This window comes from Podarcis melisellensis, assembly GCF_964234715.1.
Source record: "Podarcis melisellensis genome assembly, chromosome: 10".
Lineage (NCBI taxonomy): Eukaryota > Metazoa > Chordata > Lepidosauria > Squamata > Lacertidae > Podarcis > Podarcis melisellensis.
The window spans coordinates 65,817,486-65,840,226 of NC_138542.1; the positions used below are offsets into that span (position 1 = coordinate 65,817,486).

At 44.4% G+C, this 22,741-nt stretch overlaps 1 long non-coding RNA gene across 2 annotated transcripts; it reads left to right on the top strand.

The window, feature by feature from the left end:
• The first annotated feature begins 805 nt into the window (after window positions 1-805).
• Window positions 806-16,060, top strand: LOC309378882. 2 transcript variants are annotated; one of them, XR_014172246.1, is made up of 3 exons: window positions 806-1,392; window positions 2,220-2,312; window positions 15,850-16,060. It is a non-coding gene; the product is annotated as an uncharacterized lncRNA (long non-coding RNA). The 2 variants fall into 2 exon arrangements; XR_014172247.1 differs by lacking the exon at window positions 15,850-16,060 and adding an exon at window positions 2,775-2,862.
• The last annotated feature ends 6,681 nt before the right edge of the window (window positions 16,061-22,741 follow it).

Sequence of the window (22,741 nt, forward strand, 5' to 3'; positions counted from 1 at the left end):
TAGAACCGCATTCAGGGAGAACAGATTGAAGAAAACAGCTAGTGGTAGGAGAAAACTTTATTTACATGGCTGCTAATTTTATGTATGTATTTATTAATTAACTACAGTCAAGGGAATAGACAGATACGTACACACAAACGTATGTACACACACACAGTCCAAAGTTAGGGTAAAGAGGAGCATCTTCAGCATACAATTCATTTTTGATTGTTCATTGTTCCCTGCTTGAAGCACTGGGGAACCAAGCCAAGCTGTTTTAGAGCTCGATGGGCCATTGGTGTGACTCAATATGAGGCAGCTTCTTGTGTTGCTACTTGGCAAATTCTGTAGCTCAGTGTTAGAGCCTCTGCTTTGCAGGCAAGAGGCCACAGGTTCAATCCCTGGCACCTCCGGGTAGGACTAGGATGGACCCTCGTATCAAAACTCTGGAGAGCTGCTGCCAGTCAGTGCGCACAATGCTGAGCTAGGTGGACCAACAGTATAAGGGAGCTTCCTATGTTCCAACCAGAATGGGAACACACTTCTAGTTGTCTCCTAAGCTTCCTTCATTTCAGCTTTCTAATTTAGAATAAAGAAGGCGGCATTATGTTGGTGTTGTTAAGCAATTGGGAGGCTGAAACCCTCACTTATATAATGTTGAAAATCCACAGATCTTCTTACATATCCTTATTTATTTGGTGCTTGTCTCTAGCCTAGATTGTCACAGAGATGTCATAAAGCACTACACAAGGTTCTGGAATTGTCCTTGGAATGGAGATTAAATCAACCAAGGGGAGTGCCGAGTGACAGAAGCAAGCCGCCCCCCCCCCAAAAAAAATTATCCTTTCACAAAGAGTTTTGAACACCACCGTGGAAATCGATAGCAGGGATAAAGCCCTTGATCCAATGCTTACCCGATACAGCAAAGGTCCCATCTTTCAATTAAGCTTTATATAGTGAGTTTTAAAGCCATAAGAGCCCAAAGGAGATTGCAGAAACTGGGCATTTGTTTCCCACGGCTGAAGCTCAGATCTTCTCACTACATATGTACATTTGAGAGTCACGTTGGGTAGCAGTGAGAGGGTTGGACCAGGACCTAGGAGACAGGGGTCTGAATCTCCAATCAGCCATGAAGTTGCTACCACGCAGGGTGGCTGTGAGGATGAGTGGAGAAGGCAAGTCCATGGACATTGGCTTGAGCTCCTTGGATGAAAGCAGCAAACCAACGTGCCAATGTTTGGCCTGCAGTGGGCAGTGCTTTCTAATGACGGCCTGTCAATCTGTCAGCTGTCCTTTATCAATACTAAGTATTGGATGGTTGGAACAGGTTTGGGGGAGACTCAGGAACCAGTGCCAGTATGGGGAATTGGCTTGGATCTATGGATTCCGCGGACATCAAAGATGCCAGGGCAGGTTGGATTCCATTGATGCTTTTTTCTTTTCTTTTGAAATGTAAAGAGAACCCTGCCTTCTTCCAGCCCTTGTAGTCTTTCTCTTGTCTCTCAAGGCCACACTTTCTCCCAACATTGCCACACAGAAGGGGTCCTTGCCTTGGTCAGCATCCAATGACATCTGGAGGTGGTCTTGCCAGTTCAGTGCAGCAGCATTGCACAGATGCAAAACATGCCTCATCCTGGCTCCATCTCTTTTATCCATGGCACTCCACCACTGTCCCACCTCTGTCCTCTTCTTGTGTGCTGTTGCACCAGAAGCGGTTTAGTCATGCTGGCCACATGACCTGGAAAGCTGTCTGGGAACAAATGCCGGCTCCTTCAGCCTGAAGTGAGATGAGCGCTGCATCCCGTAGTCGCCTTTGACTGGACTTAACCATCCAGGGGTCCTTTACCTTTATACCTGGCCTTGGTCCAGTATATCTGAAGGAGTGTCTCCACCCCCATCGTTCTATCCAAACACTGAGGTCCAGTGCCGAGGGCCTTCTGGCGGTTCCCTCACTGCGAGAAGCCAAGTTACAGGGAACTAGGCAGAGGGCCTTCTCGGTAGTGGCACCCACCCTGTGGAATGCCTTCCCACCAGATGTCAAAGAGAAAAACTACTACCAGACTTTTAGAAGACATCTGAAGGCAGCCCATGAAGCTTTTAATGCTTGATGCATTACTGTATTTTAATATTTTGTTGGAAGCTGGCCAGAGTGGGCAGGGTATAAATAAATTGTTGTTGTTGTTGTTGTTGTTAATAATTTTAATCTTTTCCTGTCTGCAATGTGTCCTTGAACTGTGCAGATACTCCTTCCTTGGCTTGATGGATACTGGAAAGACGTGTGAATGTCAACACCTCTGACTTTCACACAGCTGGAATGTAGCCACTGGGCGACGGTAAGACTGTATCCACCATCCTGGTGCTTTGTACAGCTTTTAGTAAGCAGCGTGGTGTCAGTCACATTGAAATCTGATGAAACTCAGATTTTTTTTAAAAAAAATATATTAATTAAAGTTCAATGGATTCCTTATAAAGAATAGATGAAAGGAGCAGCCAGTGACAAGGGAGTCATGGAGCTTGCTTTTCTGAAGATTAACTAAAGCTCCCATGAACTTCCTGCCTGCCTCTCTGGAAGGCTTCCTGGTTGCTGGGCTGTTGTTGTTTCCCCCCTTTATTATTTCACCAGGCTGGAATTATTTCAACAGATTGACAAGTGCTTGTTTACAAAAGGAGGTGAAGGATTAGCATCCCCACAAAGTGAGATGCCAATAGAAAAAAGATGCTGATTTTGTGCTTTAACGTTACTATGTTAACAATCAAGTAGCTCAAAAGGTTGCATTTTATTTGTTTGTGTTTAGGGAAAATGAAATCACAAGATATAAATGGTACCATATTTAAAGCATATCCTGTGTGGGGTCACTGGGGCCTCCAGATTCCTCCTCCCAGTGCTCACCCTGAAAAGCCATTGCACATGGAGAGTGGTCTTTGCTCTGTCTCTTCTCATATTCTTATCCATCTTTACACCCATCCCTGTCATGACTCCAGAGAGAGGATTCCAGGAGAAGGAAGGGAGGCGTTGCTCAGCTGGACATTTCTGTCATGGTCTAGTTCAAGGGCGATCAAAGTCCCAGCTGGGGAACGTTGGGACCGGGGGCAAGATGGCGGGGTGGGAGCAGGAACGGGAGTCCAGAAGCCAGGAGTCAGGAAGCCAAGGGTCTGAGGGTCAGAGAGCTGGGAGTCAAGAATCCAAGGGTCTGAGGGTCAGGAAACCAGGAGTCAAGGAGCCAAGGGTCCAAGGATCAGGAAGCAAGGGGCCAAACGCAGCTAGGCAGGAAGGAGTCAAGGAGTCAAATGCACAAGGCAGGGAACATGTTGCTGTGGCAAAAAGCCGAAGAGAAATGCTGACCTTATATCCCTTCCTAGCTCTTGCCACCAGGTGCTGTGAGTTACCAATCAGCCTCACCTGTGAGGCCACGCCTTGCCTCTCCAGAACAAATTTAGGAAGGCCCCAGTCCTGCAAAGTCCTATTGGTCACAGGGCCTGGCTCCTACATGCACACCTGACAATTTATCTCCTGCAACATAGGCTTTCTTCACACTGGGCAAAAGATTCCTGCATGGTCCCTTCCAACTCTACAATACTATGATTCTATGCTTCCCTCCCCTGTTAAATACTGGTTCCTGGGACTCTTAACTGGGGAGATCACTGTTGCACTCACAATCTGCTTGCAGGCTTCCCACGGGCAGCTGGCTGACCACTGTAAAAGTAGGATGCCAAACTATAATAATAACAATAATAATAATTTATTATTTATACCCCACCCATCTGGCTAGGTGGGCCTGATCCAGCATGACTCTCTCTCTCTCTCTCTCTCTCTCTCTCTCTCTCTCTCTCTCTCTCTCTCTCTCTCTCTCTCTCTCATATCCCATTGCCTGGTCTTCAGCTGGGGGGTGAGGTGGCGTATCTTGGAGCAAGCACTCAAACACTTCTTGCTTTTCCAAGTGCAAAACCCGCAGACAGCTAAATTTAAAGCTCAGTTCGAAAAAGGGAAAGGGCGGGGGAAGGAGAGAGGGGAATATGCTTTGGTCTCCTCTGTAGACCCTTGTACTTTGATCCCAGAGGGACTCACTTTGATTTAGATTAACCCCTTTTCCCGAACCAAGAAATAAGCTTGGCTGAAGATGGCGTCCCCCTTTCAAGCAAAACAAGCTTTCCTCTGGGGCTTTGCACTGGCTTATTTATGGCAGAAACTTCTCGCACAGCCAAACCCCTGGATAACTTCTTCTTCTCTGCCTTTTTCTGAGCTGTTTTCTCTCTTTCTGTTGAAAGTGTGAATCACAACTATAAAAATAGGGCAAGAAGATATGAGTGAGTCAGTTTCCTGAACAAGCATCAGGAACTGCACATTTTAAAAAATATATATATTTCTACAAGAGCTTTCCACCTGCTTGGGAACGATTGCAAACAGGCAGGGGAATGGCAGCAAAAAAAACTGAATTGCAACTTTGCCTTTCATTTTTGGCTATCGTAAGCCACTGGGCCATAAATTAAAAGGCTCCACTTCTGCACCTTTATGGGCTGGTTACAAGCTATATGTCAATTCTTAGAGCCATGCCTAAATATGTCAAAATGAAAAAGAAAAGGAGATGCACTGTTTGGACGGGTAGCAGATTTAGAATGGAGAATGCAGGGTGTGCAGTTGGACACAAAATGTGCATTTTGGCGGAGGGGAATGTGCTGTTGTGAAGCTGATAATGTGAAGTTGGAAAAATGGGGTTTGGGAAAACGAGATGAGTTAGACTTTTTAAGCACCTAAACAACAGGCGATGTCAGGGACAGCATGCACACAAATTATTCAAGGGTAGAATGCATTCAGTGTCCATAGTTAAAGCAAATTGCTCGAACTGTATTAAAACACCTTATTTGGGGCCAGGATCCGCTCTTCTTTAGGCAGATAACATTACCGAACTAAGGCTGATCCATAAATGAATCATCACTGAATGGTAGATAAGTACTTCTGACTCCGATGGTGGAACTGCCACTGATAGGAGATGTAAACAAAAAGCAAATCATGCTCTGTGTTCATGTGGCTTCTTCGTATTATTTTATTGTGTGGTGTCTGACAGGCAATTTGTGCAGCTGGGAAATCTGCTTTTAAAAGTCCCTGGGAGAAGGGAGGGCAGAAGCGCTTAAACTTTTCATTTCCCCATTGTTTTGCCACTCAGATAAACTCCCTCTTTAATTCCTCCTGCGGTGCTTTATATTTCCACTAGGGAACCTCTACCCCCATGGGCGTAATTAGGTCTGCCATACCTCCCTCTCTGACCCAAGCCATACCTTCCTGTCCTACACCTGACATCATATATGATGTCATCAGGTACGCAGCAGGCAAACAAAGCAGTTCGGCAGAAGGTGGTAAAATCTCCTTCATTTGAGGTTTTTAAGCAGAGGTTAGATGCTTTGGCTGAGTCAACATCCCTAACCCTAACCCTATAAGGGTTTCTAGATGCTGTTACTTGAAAGGAGAAACAGATTTCCTCAGTTCCATTAGATCCTTTGCTCTGTATTTGACATCTTCCTTCTGGTCTACCTATAATAATTTCTAAAATTAATTCTGGGACTGGAGCATGCATGGTTTCCTGCAGCTTCCAGCCCATTCATGACTTTTTAACTCCATGGATAAATGCTGTACATTGATTATTAAAAAAAACCCTCCTGCACAAACGCATCACTGATGTGATCGTCTATATGATTGCATCAAGAATCTTTTCTGCAAGATGCTTCTGAATGTCTACATAGTCTCCTGTGCATTGATAAAACACGAGGCAAAATGCATCTTCATACAGCCATTTATACAACAGCACCAAGTTTTCTTCTTCTTTTTCGCCCGGTATAACTCGCAGCTGTGTGTACATGCACATCATTATTACGGTGAGGAGGAGAGATGCAAAAAAAAAGCTATGGTGAACTGCAGTGATATTCAGGGGCAGACAATGCAAAGGAACCAAATGATTCCATTACAGAATTTATTTCAAGGATTCTTCTAGCTAAACTTGTATTCAAGGAGAGTGGAATGTAAGGCACAGCAAACCTATGGGATGGCAAGGGGAATAAACCAGGAAATCCTCACGTCGCTAGTCAGGATGGGACAGCTGAATAAAATAGGAACGGGAGATGAATTCAATTCAGTTCTCATCTGAAGGCAGGCCTACCTAATTCACGCTTTCTTCAAACAAACAAAAACAAACCCATGCTTCAGAATTCATACTTCTCTGAATTTTGCAGTGGAGTTCTGTTGTCATGCAATGTGTACAAAAATGAATATACCGGGGTAAATGTACATAAAAATGGATATATCGGTGAGAATGACATACAAAAATGCTTTGCATCAAGGGAAGTACATTTTGCAAAATTTGTATACAAAATATACATACAGTGCTACCTCGCAAGACGAATGCCTCGTAAGACGAAAAACTCACAAGACGAAAGAGTTTTTCGTTTTTTGAGTTGCTTCGCAAGACGAATTTCCCTATGGGCTTGCTTCGCAAGATGAAAACGTCTTGCATTACTGTATTTTTCGCACCATAGGACGCACCGGACAATAGGACGCACCTTGTTTTAGAGGGGGGAGAACAAGGAAAAAAAAATCTTCTGCTCTCTGCCCAGCGCCCCTTCAGCGAAGCGGCAGGAAGCGCGCAGAGAGTGGGAGAATTTTCCCCCTTTTGTTTTCCCGCTCTAAAACAAGGTGCCGTTTAAGGTGCATTCAGGCTAAAGCAGCCCCCCGCGACCCTCTCCCGGCTGGAGAGGTGACGCGCGCGTATGGCAGGAGCCTCCATAGGCGCGCGTCACCACTCCAGCTGGGAGAGCACGCACGGGGCTAAAGCAGCCCCCCGCGACCGTCTCCCGGCTGGAGACGCGGGGCTGGGGCGGGGGAAGCCCAAGCTTCCCCCTCCCCCAGAACGGGACCCAGAGCCATGCCGAAGCTGCGCGCAGCTTTGGCATCGCTCTGGGAGCTTGCGGGGCTGGGGGAGGAGGAAGCCCTCCACCAGCCTCCAAACCATGTCAGGAGACAGCGGGAGGGCGCGCTGCGCCTCTCCCGCTGTCTCCCGAGTTTGCAGGGCTGGCGACAGGGAGGAGCAGGCTTCCCCCCCCAGCCTTCTAGCCAAGTCGGGGGACAGCGGGAAGGGCGCGCTACGCCTCTCCCGCTGTCTCCCGAGTTTGCAGGGCTGGCGATGGGGAGGAGCAGGCTTCTCCCCCCCCCGCCAGCCTTCTAGCTAAGTCGGGAGACAGCGGGAACAGCGCGCTGCGCCGCTCCCGCTGTCTCCCGAGTTTGCAGAGCTGGCGACGGGGAGGAGCAGGCTTCTCCCCCCCGCCAGCCTTCTAACCAAGTCAGGGGACAGCGGGATGGCGGCGTTCCGCCTCCCCGCTGTCCCCCGAGCTTGTGGGGCTGGCGGTGGGGCTCTCCTGAAGCCTGGAGAGCGAGAAGGGTCGGTGCGCACCGACTCCTCTCGCTCTCCAGCTTCAGCGAAAGCCTGCATTCGCACCATAGGACGCACACACATTTCCCCTTCATTTTTGGAGGGGAAAAAGTGCGTCCTATGGTGCGAAAAATATGGTAATTGATTTTCAATGCATTCCTATGGGAATCCGTGCTTCACAAGATGAAAAATTCGCAAGACGAAAAAACTCGCAGAACGAATTAATTTCGTCTTGCAAGGTACCACTGTATGAGGAGAAATGGTTTTTTACTGCTCCTAGTCACTGTGGCAGATTAAGAGTGTCATTTCAACAATTCAAATCTACTGAAGATACAACTGACACAAAAAGATGTCAGTTAAAAGAGGCAGGTCTTCAATAGGCAACAGGTAGACAACAGAGATGGGCCCTGATTGATATCTAATGGGAGAGAATTGCAAAGAGTTAGTGCTACCACACAGGCCAAATTCCAACATGGTACACAACAGAAATCCTGATGAGCTGAGATCTGCAGGAGACCCTGTCTTGTAGAAGACAGTGATTGGTTGGGTCTTTTAAAAAAAACAAAAACCCAAACCCTTAAACTTGATGCTTCTGCCACTGGAAGTGGTGGCCATGTTTTCCCCTTAAAGAAGACAAAAAAGAAAATAAAAATGAAGTCACTCATCAGCCAGAACCAAACTGATTCAATACATTTCTGCTCTCCCATTTTGGGGGGCAACTGAACCTCCTCCAGATGAAAAAGGAACGAAAAACTGGGTAAACCCATCCCAACTCTTCTACGAAATATGTGTGCTCAGGGCTTATTGAAGAGATCTGGCTTGTAATTCTATACTTTCTGCCAATCCATTCATAATTTCTTTCATCTGACAACCACACCAACTTAATTGTGTGCTTTATTTTGTGGCTTACTTTTACCACCCTCATTATAACTGAAAACATGTTTGGGGTTACAACGAAGAGAAAACAACTCTGGCATTTGATAGAGTGAGTGGGGAAGCTCCGAGGGAATAAAACATGTGTCAAAGTCAATGGAAACAGTTGGTTCCAATTAAGCAGAACACAGTCGGTCAAAGAAATGAAATCCAAGCTTTTTTGGTTGTCCCCTCATGGGAAAGTTAAAGTTGCCTATTTCAAAAGACACTTAGCCAATGGCAGAGCCAGCCCAGGACATTTCACTGCCTGAGGCAGCGGACTAATGAATCCTGTTAACAGGAGTTTTGCTAGCACAACAGGGCGTTCCCCCCTCCCACTGTGTGCCCCCCATGCACACTGAAATTGGCCAGAGGGGGAATTGGGAGAACCCCCCAGGATAGTACGTGGGTGAGGAGAGAGGAGGTCATTCTATCTGGCAAGCTGAAAAGCTTGAGCAGATCCAATGATTGGCATAGCACCACACTGCATTCCTCCCAAAGTTCTCAAGGATAACTAAGGCATTTTGGCATCTGAGACAGAAAGCCCTGCAAGTATCTCTACCTGGAAATAAAATTATTATAATAGTACATGAATAAACTAACATTTCGTAGCCCCTTCATGAGATTTGCTCTTGTAGGTGGCCAACTCGCTTTGCCTAATGGTGGGACTGGATCAGGACTATGGCAAAATTCACATGATCGGGCAGTCTCTTCCACACTAACATTTTGTACTGAAATCAGAATTGCTGACAAAAAATGGAAAACACAAGAATTACCAACGGTAGAAGAATGGCAGATGAAGATGATGGACTTTATGGAGCTGGCTGATCTCACCAGGAGAATCTGCGACCAGAAAGAAGAGGAATATCAAGAAGACTGGAAGAAATTTAAAGACTATTTGAATAAATATTGTAATATCAAAGATTTGTAATTACTTGAAAGAACTAATTAGGCCTAGGATTAAGTCAGGATTAAATAAATAAATAAGAAATAGTAGGATAAGAAAAGTTAGGAAATTGGATTATAACTGGAATATTGTTATATGGAATAATGATATTGGAAACTGCTACATTCAATTACAAGGAAATTCAGCTGGAAGAGATTAGAGGAAGTCAAGCAATATGTATATGAAGTTGGAGTTTAACCAATTAATTAAGTCTTACTTATGTATGTGGTGGTATATGTGGGGTTTGTAATGTTTTATTTTCTTCATTTTTTTTCTCCTTTTTATTCTTGCTTTTTCTTTCTTTGTTATGTTAAAGTTATGTCTATGTATGAAATTCAATAAATATCATGGGGGGGGGGAATGAAATCAGAATTGCTTATAGTGGTGTAGTCAAAATGGTCCCACCACCCTCACTGGAACGCTTGGTAGGGATGTGGGATAGGGCCTTCTTGGTGGCTACTCCCAGAGTTTGGAACTTGCCTCTCAGAGAAGTTTGACTGGCTCCCTCCTTGTTGCCTGTAAACTGCCTCAAGTCCCTATTAGGTGAAGGTTCTGCACCTGCTTTGCTGGTGTATTCATTATTTGCTTTATTTGTCCAACTCATATTTTTTTAAAAACAGCCTTCAATTAAAAATGATATCAAGGTGTTTCACAACACAATAAAACAATGAAATAAAACCCTGCCAGTAGAACAACAGGGGCTTGGGAATGCCTGGACAAACATGTGGACTTTTAACAATCGTCAAAAGAGCAAAGCTGCTGGCTGCTGAATTTCCCATGGGAGATCATTCCATAAAGTGGGTATCACTGCAGAAATGGTCCTCCTTCCAGAGGGGAGGAAATGGACTTCCACTGGAGACAGCATTACCAGAAAGGCCACCTCTGATGATCAAAGTGAGCAAGGAAGTCTATATTCTGTTTGATATTTATGAAGCCTTGGTTGACTGCCACAATGAGAAGGAGGCAGCCTGGTAATGGGGGTGGAGAAATTCAGATTTCAAAATGAACTTTCCCAAATAATTTGTGTACCAGGATGTATTTGAAATCCAACCGGCCTCAAATTTTGCAATGCAGTTCTCCAGACAAGTAATGTGCAGGGGAAAATGCATATTGTAGTGGAAAATAACATACAAAGATGCATTCTATTTGGGAATGTTGCTTTGAATTTTTTTTTCATTATAATCGATTACAAAAATGGGCATCCTGAGAGAAATGCAAACTAAAATACAGGCAAATTTTTATGCTGGTTTTAAAGTTAAAAAACAATGCAAGCTTAAGCAGAAATGTGCCTAAGATGAACTGACCTTAAGCTTAGAAAAATGAGAAGCTAACAGAAAGCAAAATTGACAGCTTCACCTATCCCAAACAAAGCCACTTTCAAGAACTCAAAACAATGGGCAATATTAATACAATTCTAGAGTTGGAAGGGAGCATGAGGGTCATCTAGGTCAACCCTTTCCAATGCAAGAATCTTTTGCCCAACGTGATGTTCAAACCCACAACCTGAGATGTCAGGAATGAGTTGTGAGTGCTAGCAGAGATAAGAGTCGGGGAATCCAGCCATATTTACAGAGATTTATTGCTATTTACAGTCACCGTTCCAGTCATGGCAAGTCAGTTGCCTCGACTCAAGTTGCTTTTGGTATCCACCAGCATAACCACTTCCAAAGCCCAACCCCCCTCTTTCCTCTCTTACGAGATTGGCTTGGCCCCGGAAGTGCCTCCCCCCTCTCAGATTCATTGCCTCCTGACATGTTTTCGTCACCTTCCTCGTCCGAGGAAGAACAACTACTAATTACTGGAGGTTTGTCTCGATACGTTCCCATTCTCTCCCCCTTCTCTGCCTCCCATTCCCTGACATGAGATTAAGAGTCTTACATAACCTCTACTGTCTGAGCTGTCCCAGGACAATGCAATGATAGTTCCACTCAGAGAATAGAAACATTGATGTTAATGGTCTTAATTAATGTAAAGGTAAAGATAAAGGTACCCCTGCCCGTACGGGCCAGTCTTGACAGACTCTAGGGTTGTGCGCTCATCTCACTCTAGAGGCTGGGAGCCAGCGCTGTCCACAGACACTTCCGGGTCACGTGGCCAGCGTGACGATGCTGCTCCGATGAACCGGCACCAGAGCAGCACACGGAAACGCCGTTTACCTTCCCGCTATAAAGCGGTACCTATTTATCTACTTGCACTTGAAGGTGCTTTCAAACTGCTAGGTGGGCAGGAGCTGGGACTGAACGACGGGAGCTCACCCTGCCACGGGGATTCGAACTGCTGACCATGCGATCGGCAAGTCCTAGGCGCTGAGGTTTTACCTTGATTAATGTAGTGGTCATTAATTTCAGTGGTCTAATTTCAGTAGAGTTTAGACGAATACAACCAATGGCTCCAAATTTGTCAATCTTGCTAATTCAAATCTGGGGAATGGAATGTGGGGAAAAGTCAAAGTGAAGAGACATCAGCAAGTATTTGGGTTTGGCAGAGGCTTCTCCACCTTTCTTTTTGCAGCGTTTGAGCAAAGTTGGAGGCTGGTGTGGAAATACACAGTGCGCAGAATATGTCAGCTGCTGTAATTGAATAATCTAAAAATGTATTCATCACAACTGTGTACCTGGAGACATTGAGAAATGAAAGGCATCTGCAGCTGGGCTGCCAGAGCAAAATATTTTTTTTTTAAAAAAATAAAATAACAAAGCCTGGCATTAGGACTTAATATCATCTTTTGTTTTGCCAAATCAACATTGTCTGCTGGAGGGCCCCAGAGCCACCCCAAACAAAACAGAACAGAACAAAATCAAGTGTTGAGGAGCCAGAATTGCATTCCTTGTTCCAAATGATTCAGCTAGGAATATTCCACTTCAAGGACTCGACTGTGACAGAAACACAAGAGAAGCATTCAGAAGCTGTCTTTTGTTATTTTAATAAATGACTCCCCAATCCAATGGATGCTTTTCGGTGTGACGAAGCCCCTCCCACTCACTCGCATTGCATTCTCTTGGCAAACAATGACTGTTTTAAACAAAAGAGGTGTTACATACCAAGATATCACAATTACATTGGAGAACCAATCTAATCTGGCAGGAATAAATGGAACTCGGGGCTGAGACAAATTGAACGCTCAGAACCATCTACCATGGAATGCAGTGGCTGATCCCAAAATTGGAGGCTCGAAAAAGGGAATTGTACAGCTAGAGACAGAAAACCTGCAGCCACGTTTCTGAAAAGTTTCAATGTGCAGCTACATTCCATGGGCGTTTCTTTGCAGGGGTGGGGGTGGGATCTGTGGCCTTCTAGATGTTTTGGGGCTTCAGACTTCATCAACCACAGCCAATATGGCTAATGGCCAATGATAAGAGGATTTGCATTTCAATTACATGTGGGGGGGGGGGGGTCCACAGGTTGACCCTGTTTGGTAGATGCTTCAGAGACCAGGTCACAGGCTCTGGGCTTTCGAGGTCCCATGGGCAAGATGTTTTCCAGTGTGGCATAGTGGTGAGCCGGGTTCGCTTTCCCGCTCCTCCACATGCAGCTGCTGGGTGACCTTGGGCCAGTCACACTTCTCTGAAGTCTCTCAGCCTCACTCAACTCACAGAGTGTTTGTTGTGGGGGAGGAAGGGAAAGGAGATTGTAAGCTGCTTTGAGACTCCTTAAGGGGAGTGAAAGGCGGGATATAAAGTCCAAACTCCTCCTCCTCCTCATCATCATCTTCTTCTTCATTGTCTTCTTCTTCTTCTTCTTCTTCTTCTTCTTCTTCTTCTTCTTCTTCTTCTTCTTCTTCTTCTTCTTCTTCTTCCTGATGTCCACACTGCCTATTTGCTTGTCTTCTCTGTTTGTACGCCAGGGGTGGGGGTGGGTAAAAGGGAGAGAGAGAAGGAATGTATCGCAGTTTGCTCAGAGAGGGCAGATTAACAGGTAGTGATAGCAAGGAAGGTTGGGGGGGGGTTTAACACCCTCTATAGCTGGAAGGTGTGCAGAGGAGGGTGAGCAAGATGATCAAGGATCTGGAAACCAGACTTTATGAGGAATGACTGAGGGAGCTGGGCATGATTAGCCTGCAAAAGAGGAACCCGAGAGGAAATACGAGAGCCATCTTCAAATATCTGGAGGGGCTATCACATGGAAGATGGAGCAAGCTTGTTTTCTCCTGTTCCAGAGGGTACGGCCCAAACCAATGGATTCAAGTTACAAGAAAGGAGATTCCGACTAAACATCAGGAAGAACTTCTATGATTCTCTACAGGTATGAGCCTTGGCAGCTGCTCAGAAACTCCTACCTCTGATGCCAACTCTGCCTCAGGTTTAGCAAAACAACAACAGCCATGAAGTTTTCTCAGATAATCATTTGTCAGACAAGGTTGTTTTGAAGACCATTTGTTCACCTTCAGTTTGCTTTCCTGGCCTTCTTTGGGAGGAAGGGCCAAATGTGAATTTGATTCGTAAATAAGAAGCTTGCCAAAATTTGCCTTCAGTTTTGTTCACTCGCCACACCGTTTCCATCCGTCCACTCCTTGACGCTGCCTCTCCGAAGGAGTGTTGCGAGGCTTCAAAAACTCTTTGGAGATCTTTGAAAACAGCTTCTAGCTTATGCTGCATATGCACAAAGTGTTATTCAATTACCGGAGAGATTCATCACAGCAAAAGCTAGGGTTGATTAACATTTCTCCTTGCAGTGGGTGCATACATTTGCAGATCACAAAAAGAAAACTAGTATCAATTAAGTTAATTTGACTTGTATCCATTTTCAAATGAATTATTTATAATTGATTTAAGAAAGATGAAGTCTCAAAGATCATCAAAATGGCAATAAATTATACCCTTCTAACAAGCTTCCAACACCCTGTGGTTTTAGGACTCTTTGTTTTAATTGAAACTAAAGTGCTTCAATTACACATTATAATTAAAAAGTTTCTGGATCGAATGATCCATCTTTGAAAAATGAATGAAGCAAGTGCTCCCCAAAAAGAGAGAGAAATCTCCACGTGTCCCGAGAAATTTCTTTGTAGATAATGATAAACTGTGATTGTTTATTCATATACCAAATTACAATCCATTAAATGATAAACAAGCTTAAAAAAAACATCAACAACAGAAAATGCAAGTGGCTTTGTCATTTGCAATGACTTCCGGTCCATTTCTGGGCTTAATTCAAAATGTTGACCTTAATCTTTAAAATCCTACAAAAGTTGGAGTTAGGCTACCTACAGCATGGATGCCTCATCTAGAATAGAATAGAACCTGCTGCCTTAGTAATAGAATGGTAGCAAGAGATCCAGAGGGTGGCAATATGAGAACGAGCCTTTTCTGTGGTGGCTCACTGCTTATGGAATGCTCTCCTCAGAGAGGCTCACCTGGTGCCTTCATTGCATATTTGTAAGCACCAGGAAAAAACAATCCTTTTCTTCCAGGCCCTTGGCTAATTAAACCATCTATGGCAGGGGTAGGCAACCTAAGGCCCATGGGCCGGATGCGGCCCAATAGCCTTCTCAATCCGGCCTGTGGACGGTCCGGGAATCAGTGTGTTTTTACATGAGTAGAATGTGTCCTTTTATTTAAAATGCATCTCTGGGTTATTTGTGGGGCATAGGAATTCATTCATTATTTTTCCCCAAAACTATAGTCTGGCCCACCACATGGTCTGAGCGACAGTGGACCAGCCCACAGCTGAAAAAGGTTGCTCACCCCTGATCTATGGCCTTCTAAACTGTGTGTGTGTGTTTGGGGGGTGTTACTGAGGTGTTGTGCATTTTTGTGTTTTTATTTTGTCAGCCACCCTGTGATCCTCACATGAAGGGTGATACGAAAATTTAAGCAACATGATGGCCAGAAACAATTACAGTGGTACCTCGGGTTAAGTACTTAATTCGTTCCAGAGGTCGGTTCTTAACCTGAAACTGTTCTTAACCTGAGGTACCACTTTAGCTAATGGGGCCTCCTGGTGCCGCTGTGCCGCTGCTGCACGATTTCTGTTCTCATCCTGAAGCAAAGTTCTCAACCCGAGGTAATATTTCTAGGTTAGTGGAGTCTGTAACCTGAAGCATATGTAACCCAATGTACCACTGTACTGGAGATTTCTGATTGGGCAAATTCTCTCAAGAAAGAGTTTGGTGAACACCAGCATTATTTTGAAGGGCATTTCACTCATCTCCAGTAATGATCTGTTAATGATGGATTGGTCCCTTTGTATGCAGGAATCAGTCTGCGTTGGACGGGTTCAAGTGAACATGCTTCCTCCCCTCCCGCCGTCCTGCTTCCATTGACTTTTGAAGTCATCCTGCACTGGGAATCCAGTAGAAACAGTTTGTCTGGGAAGCGTGATGCCCTGCGGACTCCACAGCCAACACTCACTGAACAAACTGTAAAAATCTATCTTGCGTAATGAGGATTGGCTGTGAAGTCTATTGAGTGCTGGACCTAGACTGCCTGGCAAAATTCAAAACAGAAATGGGGCTGAAATTTGTCGCTTGGACAATACAAATATCCCCGTACATTGGTTGTCTGCCACAATGTCGGCATCAGCACAGGTTTGAAAGAGCCCACTTGCACAGATGAATTTCATGCGTATGCTTTTTATATCTCTGTTCTCTTATCCCAACAGTTTTTTGCGAAGGCTGCTCTGAATGTTTCGCCCGCCTGAATTTCTACACATTCAGGGGGGCTTGCAGTGTGAGTGTGTATGTGTGTGTGTGTGTGAAACCACCCCAAATATCAGGAGTTGGAGGTGGCCCTTTCAAGGGCGTCCACTGCTAAAGATCTGCCTCCACAAACCCAAACACAGCTGTCCTTCAAAATGTGTACATTTGCCCAAACTGCACACAATAAATGTATTTATTAGGTGATGTTTGGAATAAAATGCTCATGAATTTTAAAGAGGGTTTTCTGAATAAAAATAGACTTGAAAATTGCTGCAGAAATATGTCAGCTGAATTTAATATTTGAAAAACGAGAAACCGAAATGGATAGATTTATGTATCCCTCCTTGTAGTCAATGCTAGTCCTGCTCTGAATAGAATTTAGTTGGCTGCAACTCACAGTCCACCTGGATTGTGTGGTTTCTTCTTTTATTTCCTACTGGATTTGTAAGCTTCAGAAATCCTAAAGATGGATTGTGTATAAGCCAGTTCCCTTGGTTCAGGAAGAGGGGAGGAGGATAAAAATCCCTCTCTTAGTTTTCAGTTTATCTTCGAAAATGGGGGAAAAGGACTTCTGATCATAGTATCACTATATGCTTTCCAAAAATGGCTTTGCTTTAAAACAAAGTGGAACATTATCTCAAGACTATAAAGCATTAAGCTGGATTGTTACAACAAAGAAAAAAATAGGTTGGATTAGGTGACTCCAAGAACCCGATTGCACAATATTTCCACGTTAAGTCTTACTACGCTGGAGTGAACTTTTCAGAGCATCGATTATCTGTACATTTCTGTTAGGGTAGTGTAATAGATGTTCACGGGAGCTCAGGGGGGAAAGTGAAAACATAAGATATTAGTCTCTCTTTGTTCATGTTACGGTAGTTAAAGGAACGGCAGTTGCCTCAGAAATGTTGCCTGGAGCAAAAATGTGACGTATTTGTGGGTTTTCCTCCATAGGCGAACCGTCTAGGGAATTCTCAGAGCAGAGTTTGGATAGGTTGCTGCAATTTCTCAGACTAGGTGCTCACTAGTCCCAAGTCCTAGCAGGATTAATTTTGCTTCAGGTGGCACATCTGAGGGATACTGAGAAGGCCATAGTGATCATTCCTGGGAAAGAGGAAATTCAAAAGGAATCTGCAATGTGAAATTTCTTTGTAGCAATCCAACATGAGGTTGAGTGTTATTGCTCGTGAAATCGTCACTAGGGATGGAGGAGGCATTCAAACTCACTTTGCACATGGAGGTGGACCTCATTTGCAAATAGCGGTTGCCCTTTGAAATTTGCACCTGTCGAAATTTCACAGTGCAGTTCTCTAGCCAAGTTATGTGTACAAAAATGCATATACTGTATACTAAAGTGTACATACAAAGGCATTGTGTCAGGCAAAACCTGCTTTTCTGAAGAAAAAAAAAAGCCCATTGGGCAAATTTACATACAGATGAATTTTCACAAGAACATTAAAAATCCCCACAAAGTGTTGTGGAAATATGGCGAATTGAAGATTGGAAAGATGAAAAGCTTCAATTGAGATGTTTGCACAGACATGGTGGGTTTTTTATTTCATTTTATCAAAATATCCCATGCAAAGATCAGCCCAGCAAACTGTTCTTTGTGAAAGGGACCTCTGCGAATAATGTCATTAGCAGCATCAGAGTTTTTCTGCTTTTAATTTCCTTGTGACTTCACTGTTCACAATCTCCACAGCCACATATATTAGGGGGTTTGCAGTGACTGCAATATTTGCAATGGAACAGGTTTATCTGTTCCTGATCCACTCTGTGTCGCTTCACATTGATTCATTATGCGGGTCAGAATCGGAAGTTCTCTTTCAGCCCTTGTTGACTACAATACAGAAACTAGAAATGGTGATCATTTGTTTTTCCTTTTCACCTAAGAGGGTGAAATTGGCAAGCAAATCAACACCACCAGAATGGAGTGAGCCTGCCAAATTTTAGCCAGAACCACCCAGGGGTTTTTGTGCATGGAACTTTTACATTCCTTCTGAAAAGAAAAGAAAATTAATGTTTTTTTTTAAAAAAAATTCTGCCTGATTTAGATGCAAATAACAAGCATGCTTACAATTTCTGAGCGAACGAAGCCTGCTAAATTTCAGAATCACTGTAGTGGTTTTCTCTTGCAAGTGGAGATTTCACCATATTGGGTGGGAAAGTGGCAGCTACATTTTGTCCCCTAGTTTGGAGGTTGTGGGTGTAATCAGTTTGAAAACTAGGGAGATGAGAAAAGTGTCTTTGGTAAGAAATCTGCTGAAGTTCAGACAAATAGGTATTGGTTCTATTGTAGTGGGTGATTTACCTTCTTCTTCTTTTTACAAAAATCTAGAAAGTCACACATACACTCTGAGAATTATGGGTCCTTTTTTTTCCTTGTTGGGCAAGAAAATGATTGGAAAAGAAGCAAGCCACCCCAGTCGTCTAACTCTGCTGCCTACGTCAACCTTTCACATCCAAAATTCAAAGGAGAACAATGACCCACCTGAAGAACAGTTCAGGTGATTTACTTCAACCAGTCCTCCCCAAATCACTGTGATTGGCATGCCCTGCGAAAATAATTCACTGTGATTAAAAACTACACCTGTCCATCAAAATGAAAAATCTCCTTACCCTTTCATTCTCTCCTCCACCCACTCCCTTCTTGAGCTGTGCTGTTTCCTCAGTTAGCGGGTTTTGTTTCTCAGTAAAGAAAAGGGGTGTGTGAGAGGGGAAATGTTATATGCTTAGCAGTTTTGCAAAACCACAGTGTGCTTTGAAAGCTTATGAGGCCCCGATCTGCCTCATGGAGCCTTGTCAAAAACACAGTCCAATAAACCCCTGTTTGCCTTGTTTTCTGCAGCATACACAGAACTAATGCACACCGGTACAGTTTAAATTCATCATGTTATCTCTGTGTTAGCTTAAATAACCATAAACCATGAAGTCCGTACGGTGGTACCTCAGGTTAAGTACTTAATTCATTCCGGAGGTCAGTACTTAACCTGAAACTGTTCTTAACCTGAAGCAGCACTTTAGCTAATGGGGCCTCCTGCTGCTGCCGCGCCACCAGAGCACGATTTCTGTTCTCATCCTGAAACAAAGTTCTTAACCCTAGGTAATATTTCTGGGTTAGCGGAGTCTGTAACCTGAAGCTTATGTAACCTGAAGCGTATGTAACCCGAGGTACCACTGTAGTTAGTACATCTAACTATACCAGTGTGGTGTAGTGGTTAAGAGCAGTGGACTCATAATCTGGTGAACCAGGTTTGATTCCCTGCTCCTCCACATGCAGCTGCTGGGTGACCTTGGGCTAGTCACACTTCTCTGAAGTCTCTCCGCCCCACTCACCTCACAGAATGTTTGTTGTGGGGGAGGAAGGGAAAGGAGATTGTTAGCCGCTTTGGGTAGTGATAAAGCGGGATAACAAATCCAAACTCTTCTTCTTCTGTTCCCCATGTAGGAGGTCCCAGGCATCTTCACATACGGTTGGGAATGCCCCCTATCTAATACTCTCAAAAGCTTCTGCCAGTCAGTGTGGACAATACTAAGCTAAATGGACCATTGATCCAACTTAGTTTAAGGCAGCTTCCAAAGTTCCCACTTTTCACCTGATGAAAACTAACAAAACAAAACAAAAAAACTGTCTCCAAGTTCATTCAACTGCTTTTTTCTTTTTAAGGCTCCCATTTAGAGAGCTTCATATTTACATTCCACCGAAGAAATGTGGACACAGCATATTGCTAATTACTGTCCCAATTCTGGGTAACTAGACTCATGCAAGGACTTGCCCTTTAAGCTCTTTTAAGGGTCAAAGGCTTTGGCCTCTTCGGAGAGCAGAGAGGGTTGCGGCAAACACTCCCTCCACACAAAAATGGAGGGTGGAGAAACATGGCCCACCCACCCAGAGATCTGACGGTGTGGAGGATTCAGAAGACGAACAAGAGGCACCGAGCTGTCAAGTAGCAATCAGTGTGGGATGGAAGGGGACGGGGAAGGAAATCCGACAGCCACCACAAAAGCTCCAAGTGTGCCCAGACAGACAGTGACGTGAAAATTAAGACACGCTGCTCCTCAGGGAAGTTTCAGCAAACCCATACAAATTATTTACCATCGGAAGCCCCGATTTCAAGTGAATCAACAAGACGGGGAAAACGAAAGTCAAAAGGGTTGTACATGGTGTTTCTCTCCGTACAGGTGTCTCTGGCATTAATGAGCCTCTGGGAGCCCCGGCGTCGCAGAGAATGGCACCAGGGGTGATTACAGCTTGTACAAGCAGACCTGAAAAAGACATGCGTGGGGCATGCGCTGGGTTGTAATTAAAGCCACAAGCCTTCACGTTTGCAGGGAGACCAGCTGCAAAGAGTTTAGAACCTCTCCGCAGCCTAGGATTAAAAATAGATCTTTTTTTAAAAAAATGAAGGAGGAAGAAAGGGAGATGGAACGGGAGTCTGTCAACCATACTTCTTTCCTGTATCTGTTTGACAATTCCAGAGAATTTTTTTTTGGGGGGGGACAGTCTAAATGCTCAGAGATGGAAGGGTGAGTGCTGATTGTGACCAAAATATGAGCATCATTGTTGAGGAGCATGTTAAGGGTGAGAGAGGTGGTCGACTGAAGAATGTAAGAAGAGCCTGCTAGATCAGGCCAATGGCCCAGCTAGTCTCACAGTGGCCAACCAGATGCCTATGGGAAACTCATAAGCAGGATTCAGCCACAAGAGCAACACTCTCTTCTCCTGCATTGCTGTGTCTGGCTGTGGAGGCAAATCACAGCCATCATGGTTAGTAGTTGTGATGGCCTGGGACTCGGGCTCAGGCTCGGAACCAGAGCAGTCTCAGTCCGCACTGCATCCTTTGCCTCAGGCATCATCTGAACCAAGTCTGGGGCTTGATCCTGAAGAGTCCCAGTCTGCACAGGTTCCCCTGCAATAAGCACCAGCTGGGTCAAGTCAGGGGCCTGAGCCTGTCCTGGCTCCAGATGCGGGGATTACTAGTTGCCCTCAGCTGGGTAAGCTGGTCACTACCAGTTGGATCAGGGGAGGCTGAGGCGGCCTCTGGGTCTAGTAACCCACTGACATCTTCTGAGCTGCAGAGACTAAGGTCTGAGAGAAGGAGAGACCTGAGTACTCACAGGAGGAGTGCTCGTCTTTGGGCAAAACATGGAGGTGAGTCGCTGGGGAATCAGGACTGGTAATTACCCCAACAAAGATAAAAGGCTGTTGGACCCCGCCCCAGGTTGCAGGAGCAACATTGCTGTATGCCAGATCCTGCACCTGTCCTTGCCTGGTTTCCTGCCTCGTGTCCCGCCTTGGCCCTGTCGGACTGACTCCTAGTGGAACCTTAGTTTCTGGACTGGTCCTGGGCCGCATTTCTTGGGTTACCCCCGGGCCCAGCACAGTAGGCATCAATAGTCCTCTCCTCCATAAATTTGTACTTCTTTATAATAATTTTTATTTATTTTACATATAATCACAATGCATAACATCATATCCACTTATTTAATCTCTTTGACTCACTGAGCCTGGTGACTTCCTTCCTTCCCACCTAGCAGTTTACATAATTAAATTTTTCATCTTTGCATTTCACTTCCTTTCTTATTCTTGATATATCGTTACCTATAATATCATGTTACTCAGCTTGAATAAGCAGCAGTTTCAGCTTACAGATCTTCAGATAACCCTGCTAATGATGTGAATTGCTTACGGTTGTCTTTCAAATATAATATAAATTTGTTCCCGTCTTTTTGGAATGCTTGCTCTCGCTGGTTCCAGATTCTTCCCACCAGTTTCGCCAATTCCACAAAATCCATCAGTTTCATCTGCCACTCTTCTTTTGCGGGTACTTCATGTTGTTTCCACTTTTGGGCTAACAAGAGTCTTGCCGCAGTTGTTGCATATAAGATTATTTTTTTTAATCTTATCTTGGTATCTCTTTACCCACTATACCCAATAGGAAAGCTTCTGGTTCCTCCATGAATTTGTTGAATCCTCTTCGAAAGCTGTCTAAGTTGATAGTCATCACACTGCCTCTCGTGGAGGTATCACTGTCTCCTGTCTGAATCTTTTTGGATGCTCATCAAGAGCATCAGGGGTGTGTATGTGCCAGGATTTGAATGATTTGTAAACATGCGCTGTCCCTGCTCCAGCTCCCAACATATCTCTCAGCACCACATGTCTCAGTGACATTGACTCAGACAGGAAGGATTACAAGGTTCTCCCATCACGACCCACTGGCTCACTGTAAAGCAAGATCTGGGAGGATGAGGTGAGGATGGGACATTGCTTCCCGGGTCACTGGAACAAAGTGACCTTCCGTTTTCAAAGTGGGGCTGCCGTGCAGTGAAAGGGAGCAAGAGGAACCTAAGTCCCAGTTGCTGCAAAGCTCACTCTCCCAGTCAATGAGATGTACCCAACACCATCGCTCTCATAATAGACACATTGAAATCAACAGGCAAAGTTGAATTGATTTTAAAGCTAATGGATTACACAGAACTGGCAATACTAACAGCAAAAATAAGAGAACATGGTGGACTATTCATGGAAGAATGGAAGCTCTTTTTGGAATACCTGGGGGGGGGGGATATGATAATCAGATGAAATCTTGAGCAGGATTTGAAATATGAGCTGTGGTAAAAAAAATGATAATATATGAAACAGAAGAATATGTATTAGGTGAACCGTTTATTAGAATGTGGTATTTAAATAGGATGGGATTAAGAACAGCATGGAAAGGCAGGAAGTCAAAGTTTAAAGAGAAATGTATAACAAATTTGAAATCATTAAGGATTTTAAAGCTTAATGAAAATTTGACACACACACACACAAAAGAAATTAACAGACAAAGCCAGAGGTGTAGTGGTTTGAGGTCA